Raw genomic sequence first — 9,275 nt, forward strand, 5'->3', positions numbered from 1 at the left:
ACTTAAACGTGTTTTGGGTTTAGATATAGTTATGAGGCTAGAGTGTAGTTATATAGAATACTTTTTACCGCAGTGAAACATCTAATTAAGTACCATGAAAACTTCCTTTAGCTACGCAGTTGAAGCCGCGGGCGAAAAACTATTAGACTAGGTATATTTTACCTATTAATTGCAAATAATGTAATGTATAATTAATCGACATTACAAAAATGATCAACAACATCAATAATACATAATTCATAACACAACACGCGCATACACGTAATGAACCATGAGCTTGAGCATGGACACCAGTGAATTATTTTAAAGTGTCCGCTGAAAAGCAACAAGTTCTGAAATAATTCACAGTCGATTCGAGGCGACCGTGGGCGATGTCTCAGTGCCGACAGCTCTTGTCCTGACTACTGGTTATTTGTAAAGCGTATCACGTCGGATTCGCTCGCTACCTCTGAATGCTTTGATGTTGTTCTCGTTGCGAAGTGGAATATTTTCAGGAACTCTTTATTTAGACGAGGTGTTTGTGGTTGGACAATTAAAGCTTTGTCTGTATAATTTATTGATGATTCAGAAATCAATTGTTTATTTGAAAAGAAAAAATATAGCGTACATAAACTAACGATGACACAGAAAAGCTCCAATTATATATTAAGCTATTCATAAAAAATGAGTTCGTATTTTTCTACCGATATGAAAAATAGCAACAATTTACCTGTATTTTTATTTCTTATTCTTGCATTTTACATTTATTATTCATTAATTGCCATTATCATAATACATAATGGCCTAACTAACACTGATCTGTTATCAGAATGTATATGTCACTGTGACATATCTAATAATAATTTATATCGTTAGATAACAATCTCTCGAGATTATAGAAAATCTAAAATTTGTGATTTGTAACATGTTATGTTTATTTATAACAATTTAATTAATTATTTAACTATCTAATTTATACCTGTTTAGAGGTAAAATTGTTAACAAGCCTTCACATCCAAAGATGTCTAAAATACTTTCTAACTTTCAGTGAAAATAGAAAATAAAATCCTTACAAGTATGATAGTGATATCTGAACGAAATTTCATTTTATAGTTATTTTCAACACCCGTGTCTTTTTATGCTCCAAATAATCCAGAAATATGGAACGAGTCTAGTTCGCGGGAACTCGGAACACCAACGTAGTCACAGATAACGTAACCAAACCTTGGTCAAATAAGCGCCACAAAGAATTATCAAAATTCTCTTGAATATTGAGTAATTTATTTCAGCAAAATGTTGTTACTGATAATAGGACGTCGTAAACTGCGTCGTGTGGGCGTTACATAGATAACAGGCTACAACGATATCTCTTAAAGCAGTAATTTGTTACTGTACCTCCTCAATATTCCTGATAAAACAAGAGTTATTCTCATTGGATACAAAAAGTGGGAGATATAAGCATGTGGTTATTTATAACGTTAGCTTTCAGCCGCTCGGAACGTTTGATATGATTACGAATAAAGTATTGTTAAGTTATTGTAGGATGTCCAATTTATACGTCTAGTATCTATGAATATACAATATACTTTAGAATTAAAGTATGTATATAATATACCTTATAACAAACAAAATAAACTGAGTATCTAGGTAATCTAAACCTGTTTATTAAGATTCACCTACAAAAAAATATACCTAAGAGCATCTTTCTTACTTCAATGGAAATTTATTGACAGATAAACTCTTATTGATTAACATCATCGATACTCTTAGTACATTTTCCTTTATTTCAAACATTATAATATTTAATATTAACTACGAAGTAGCTACTAATTTCGTACCAAACACTCTTGAGTTACCAGACCACTTTAAAAAGTTTGCATATTTAAACAGGCACGCTACAAACAGGAGTCTTCTGTCTTAAGCTTAATGAGTAGTTCAGTAAGAACTCCTTAGACATTAAATAGACCCTATCATTCTAGGAATTCTGAAAACTATTTATAAGCTTTGTTATTGCTCCCTTAAGTACTAAAGATACCGGTTACATAGTAACAATATTATTACCGCTGCTAAATGCGACATGCAACGGAATAAAACCTCATTATTATGGCTATAAACGTTTAGTTAATTAATAGGTATTTTCATTATAAATAAGAATTAACTACTTTAAAATAAATTACAGCAATAACCGTGTTTTGATTTTATAATTATTGCTTGTACAGGACATATTAAAGAGTAATATAAAAACAGTTATTTTTATTGGCTTGATATTGGTTGTGCTAATTACAAACCTTTAATTAAGTACCTAATGGCAAAGCAATATATTATGCGAACCAAGTGCGTATTAACGCTTACTTAGCCTCGGTTTTAATTATTTTAATCAACAATAACAGCAGGAAAATAATCTCTATGAAAAGTTTTCCTTCAAAATAAAATACGCATTGTACCTATGCTATTTTGTACCATCGATCCTCACAAACCCATTGATTATGTTGCAAAATTCATACGTTAGCTAACACAGTTGTCGAATTTTATAGACCAATGATTTATACCTCGCTTCGCAATAACATCTTGATGTTTCAAAATTTTATACTATGTAGTGTAAAATAAATCATATATTATATTACCGTAGTTATGCTGTCTACTCTAAATGGTCATAAAAGACCAGCCGGAGATAATAACAGGGTTCGATCGCAACACCCATGAGGGCGTTTATTAAAAAGCAATTTCGTGTTTATTCTATCAGTTATGTTATTAAAAATTAAAATTACGGCTTTTTCGATATGAAAATGTAATTCGATAGTATTACTCTATTAAATGCTTATTGAGGTTGATTGTGGTGCATGAAAGTGTTCAACAATTTAAATGTATTAAATAATTTCGTTTATTATTAGTAAATGCATGTGTGGAGCTGAATCTTTTCAAAGAGAATTTCCATTAAAACTTGATTAATACTTATTTTCTTAAATTTACTATTTTCTTGGTTTTAGCGCACAAAATCCTATGACATATATCATACCTTTCTTAAAATAGGGTTATCATTATTCCAGCCTGGTCATCAAGCGCTACAAAATGGATAATAATTTAGCCAAACGTTCAACCCTATTCGATGGAGCTTAACCTATCTGGGATGCGCTCGACGAGACAATTTACTTTGATGGTAATACTTATATCGAGTTACGGACAACCCTAGACTGGGCTAGACGACTTCAGTTCATGAGCGAGGCGATTGCTTTATAAATCACTGGAGTACCTTTGTTCTTATTTTTACTGTATCCACTTTAACCTCACTGTAGTCATATGTTTTTGTAATTATTTTACCTAAGTTGCTTGGCTTTGTGTATGTTTGGGTAGATGGTAGTAATAATGAATTTTAAACATTGAAATAATTTGTTTCACTTAGCTAATAAAACCTCAGCCACATACGAATTAGTAATAAGGCAGTTTCTATGTACCTACTACCTATTTTAAATGATTTAAAAATTGTAAATTAAAATTTGCAACCCACAATTTGCAACCCACTAAAAGGTACATTACACATATAATAGAGATAATAATATAGCCACGTGCAACGTTATCCTTAACAAATAACAACACATTAATTGAAGCACAAATCAGAATTCATACGAATTCCGCCCTCTAGCATTGTAACCGTACCCTTAGAGAAATCCCATGAAGACGAGGGGAAGTGAAGCCTCGTTGATACCTCGAATTTCAGTAATTAAACGCTTCGTCTAATTGCGACCTTCGCCAACCACTCCTTTACACTTCGTTTCACTTTGATTCAGAGCTCTAGGAATAATTATCACGGAGTCTTTGTTCTAAAACATTTCTGCAATGACAATGTTTCACGGAAATGTATTTTTGAAAATGTGTGATGTATTTTTAATGAAGCTCTTGCAAAGTTTCCTGTTAAAATTTTCTTGGTTTAACGAATTAAAATGATTTTTTAGATGGATACATATATTATCTACTAACGCAATATGTTATGTTAAATAAAAATATTACGATAATTATAGATATTTTTAATGTAACCCTGTTTACCTGCTGTAACCTGATTCTGCTTTAAATGATCAATTATTATTTTTGATCATATCATTTTGAGAGAATTTCGTGATAAGTATACCTAATATATTCATGGTCCCACCCAACATGGCTATATTATATCAGCTTCATTAACATAATATTCTTTCTACAAACGGGAACTAATTCCGATTTGTGATTTAAATTCCCGGCAAAGGAACTAAAATTGAATTCGTTTACATAAGAAATGTAAAATCCGCGATGGTAGCGTTTATGTAAATTGTTTCCGTTCAGATTACGCCAGGATTTATGTTACAACGTCAACAACAATTAAATACGACCAACAATTCCTCACTTCAAATGATTTACTCATAGTTAAGCTATTCGTACGGCGATAAGACAAAACGAAATTGTTTCTCGCTAATCCTTGTTTGATTGCTTGATTTATACGTTCAATCTACGTCAATTAACTCACTTGTAAACACTTTCTGTAAACACTTTCTGTATCATCGTGTTGACCCTTTTTTCAATTGAAATTAATAAATTAGAATATAACAGAACGACAACATAAGTAAATATGTATTCTTGGCTATGTAGGCATTAAGGAAGAAGCTATTCAAATAATGTAACAAAATCTATCCAATTTATGAACTTATCGAAAACATTCTAACAATTTCTGATTCCATTTACGCTATTATAAGTGTGAAAACCACACAAGCATCACGTTCAATAAATGTTTATAGTGTATGGGTCAGTAATAAATACCAAATATCATCTAATGCGACAGAAAGTGCAGGGCTGCACCCTCCGGGGGAACATTATATAGGTACCTGACTGTTTTATTGGCGTATATTAACTTTTCATGTTAGGCTAATGGATTAACGCAGTCTAGGTCGACGGAGAATATGCTAGCAGTTTTAATAAAATATAAGCTCACGGTTTTCTTGACTGACATCTTATAGACATGAACATAGCGCATCCAGCAAAAAGTGCAAGCATTTTAATTCATCGTAATTAAAATAATGGAAAATTAATTGTATTCCGAAAGCATTGTTATTAATAATTTAATATGTTAAGCTGAAATGTATTTTGATTTAAAACAATTACCACACGTCTCTCAACTTTGTTAATTAGCATAAACATATTACTGCAAATGGAAACTGTATTTCAATTTACAACAACGGCAGTTTTAAATACATACAATTTCATTATAGAATGATTACCAGATACATTACGTTATATTGAACAATCTCATTGACTTAAATATTTATAAAGTATAACGAATAAGAATAGAATATTTTAACCTTAATCCGGTGAATGTTTCGAAGCAGCTCATTAAAGGAGTCTTTGTTAAGTCAAAAGCATTTTGCGCTTTATCGAATAAAATATGTCGAGATAAATCCAATATAAAGTTGCCCGAACAACTCCTGCGCAGCAAAGGCATGGTCGATTTTTATCTGACACCAGTAGCGGTCGCTTGTGAGTTAAAAGCACTTTATCTCTTCATTGTCGCACGAATTCGATATCATGACTTATCAATTAAAAGGGATACCATGGTCATATAACCATTTAGGACACTTAGCGATTAAGATCCATCGTTTCATTTTTACATACCGTGAAGTAACGGTTCTTTACGGTTATTTTTTTTACTAGAAAATTCTGTCTGTTCCGGGTTTAGATTCCGTTGAATATGGAACTACATTAATAGGTACTTCAATATTCCAAGCACAGCTTTGAACCAATTTAAATCATTGTAATATATTTGAATAAAAACGTCCCAGTCTTCCTATTAAATAATTATCGCCTTTTAAGAAATCTTCCAGTCTTCTTTTTGCTCTCAATTTCACGTTGCGTTTTTAATGAAGGGACCCGAATAGAATACAATAAACATTGGGTATAAAAGAAACAAATGTCCCTGATTTTAAGTACCAGGAATATTTTCTCGTCTCGACGTCTCGTTAATTTATGCGAGCACCTTTCTTCTGCTAAGAATTTCGACCCTTATAAGACTTGTACCATATTGAGAGGCACAACTAATTCATTGTTCTTCGTTCACGTTTTGTGGGGTTACGAGTATATGGGGATGCGTGACTGCAGACTTGAATGCACTTTAACTATGTCGCTGTGTCTAAATATGACCAGCAAGTTTTTAGCTTGGAGGTATACGTATGACGTTATTTAATTGGAATTAGTTCCAGTTTGCAGTGGGACTTCTGATAATGATCAAGTAGAAAAATTTACGAGGCAATATGTTTTAGGAGCTTTCAAATAACACTAAAGATACAGAGAGAATTAAAAGCTAGCTACCAAGTAAATTTAAAATTTTCTGTTGTGTAATGCATCTAGTTATTTTCAAATAGATAGCTACATTTTCCAATAAATAGGTACCTAAGTGGGATAAACGTAATAAGATATCGTCTTTGCTACTCTCTACTCGAGCAGCGTCTTTCGATATTATGCTGTAGAATTGAAATAAACCAGGAGCTGATAAATATGTATTTGCATGAATTATACTCACAGATTTATATCTTCAAGTATTTCCATAGATATATTAATACATACAATTAATACACAATGAGTGCGCTTGAAATTTATGATTTTATCGGATAACGTGTGTTTTGTACATTGTAAATGTACGAAACGTTGTGTCGATCTAAGTTTATTCTCGTTCAAGTAACGTTCTCATTATACAGAATGTTTATAAATAATTCAACGTTATTCCTACACAAAGTGACATCAGGGTTTAAACTTTGTTATCTTGTAAAATTATAGTTCACTTAAATATAGCGCAGCACGTTTATACTGGTATTATACGTATTGATACAGAAAAATATGCAATGAGTAAATCAAGTTATGCTGAATATTGTTTCCGTAACAGTTTTACATTTAAATATTACGGATGCAAAAAGTGAATTTTTACAAAGGACACAGCTTAATTATTTTTCAGCTGACAAAGCTCACTGCTTTCTGAAATGTTTCCACTAAAACGCAAAATCCGTGCCAAAATCATTTTTCGGTGTATGAAACTTACATTTAATGTTATTTATTCATTTTTCACGTACCTACTTACTTGAACTTATTACTTGAATTAAGTCTGTTCATTTACAAAAAAAAATATAACCAAATTTTAATAAAATAGCTATGCAATAAAATAGTTTCTACCCGCAATACTTGGTTAATTTGCTTTCATTTGATACAAGACCAGATTTACTTGAATTTCTCGTAGGACTTATTCAATTGTATACTATTCCCTTTTGCGGATCAATTATGTACAACAAACGTTAGCGTCGTCGAATAATTAGAATTGTTTCACGAATTTCCAGCCATTCTGCAAACGGTACGAATATAATTTGAATCGAATGGCTCTTTGTCTTTCCCGAACCCTTCGATAAAAGTTTCTCATTTCGTAAGGAAAGGTATCCAAAGCCCGGATAGTAAGAAGGATTGAACTTCACGATTTATTACCGAAAGCTTTTAACTCGAAGTATTGCCATTGGTATTTCTGAGATTTTCATTCTATTTACCTTGACAGGATAATTAATATAACATTGAATAATTCATTCGATAATTGAATATCGACGGATAAATAAACATTAGTTATTACAAGAACCAGTCAATTTTACACACAATTGTCGTTTTTTACATGTTATTTTTTAATAACATTGTCGGTTCTAATAGAATTACTTGTTAACCTCAATACAGTCTTATATACGACAATCGCTACTGATTCAAGGCTTTGCGCTGTAACAAAAAATAAATACTTACCTACATGTTACTCGTGTAACTGAATCATGCAAAACTAAAACCTCGACATTATAAATATTCAAGTAGGCTTTATAAATCAATTTTCATAACTAGAAAAACTGAATACGTTATTGGGGCATGGGCGCAATAATATCTAATAGACATAATATAATATTATCAATATTTATGAAAAATGATTTTATCGTAGATATACCTATTCTCTTTAAGAACTGCATTCACTATATTAATTTATACGAATACTTACATCATTTAAAGCTCTATTTTTAACTGAAACTGAAGATTATGGCCTAGATTGAACAGCTGTTCTAAACACATGCAATGGGGCCGCTGATGTCACGACATAATATTTTTGAGTAGTTCATAAGAAGTGCCGTTTTTTAGAGAAGATGGGATCGAACAATGCACATTACTTTTTTTTTATAATAATTATTAAAATTTAATATAATAATGAGAAATAAAGTGATAAGTTTAATTACTTCATACCTAGGCCATTTATTTAAGTTCATAGGCATTCAAAACCACAAAAAATGCCGATTTAAAATGGTTATATTTTTTATGTCATCACAGGTCAAATTTAGTAGCGCAATAACTATCGAATGTCTTTCAAAGCACATTCTTGTTACGAAATTATACTAGCTGTTACACCGAGCAACATTTACATTGAATTGAGTATTTCATGCGATTAATTCAGTTCTTCTTGCAAGGAATAATGAAGATGCTCTCCTACTTTTATGAAGGAGGGGATTAGGTTATAAATAAAACGAATATTTTAAAAAGCTATGTAGGTATATTTCCAATTTTTAAACAAAACAACTGGCTCAGAAAATATTTGGGGTCGCAAACAGAAGTCATTAGAAACGTTACATGAAATACATTGTTATTTACTCCTACTTAATATCTAAGCTTACAACGAGTACACGTAATTTAATATACATAAATATCACAGTCAAAATGTTATACAACTAAAATACTAAGTCTAATTATAAATGGCAGTGATTAACTACTATTTCGACAACCTGAAAATTTGCTTAATGTATGGCTAGTTATAATTATTCTATTTGTAGCTGGCGCTAATTGCTGTCGTTAGTCTTTTTTGTATTGACTTTAACCTGATAATACCGTACTTTCCAAATCATGTAAAACTGTAAACTTGATATAACAAGAAAAATAATATGTAATTAGTAATTACTACATATAATAAGAAATATAAGTTTATCAATAATTAGTGATGTATATTTTCATTGTTTCATATTGAGAAGAACATACAAATACATTCATAGCATATATGATAGGTATTGCTATGTATATTTTGCTACAAGTCACTTGAATATTTTTTCTCTATTTAGAGACGAAAATACTCAAGTGAAACATGAAAAATTCCGCCTATATTTTTGAACGTTAATTCTTCGACGCATCGCAGAAATGGAGGAATATTCGTATTTTTGCTCGTCTTCCTTTTAGGTCGTTCGTTATAGATGTCAAGTGAAAATTAGGTCACCTAAAAACATGAG

Source organism: Colias philodice, chromosome 5, assembly GCF_061535455.1.
Source record: "Colias philodice isolate Cphi_HAF_F1 chromosome 5, ilColPhil1 Martin Lab GWU primary, whole genome shotgun sequence".
Taxonomy (NCBI): domain Eukaryota; kingdom Metazoa; phylum Arthropoda; class Insecta; order Lepidoptera; family Pieridae; genus Colias; species Colias philodice.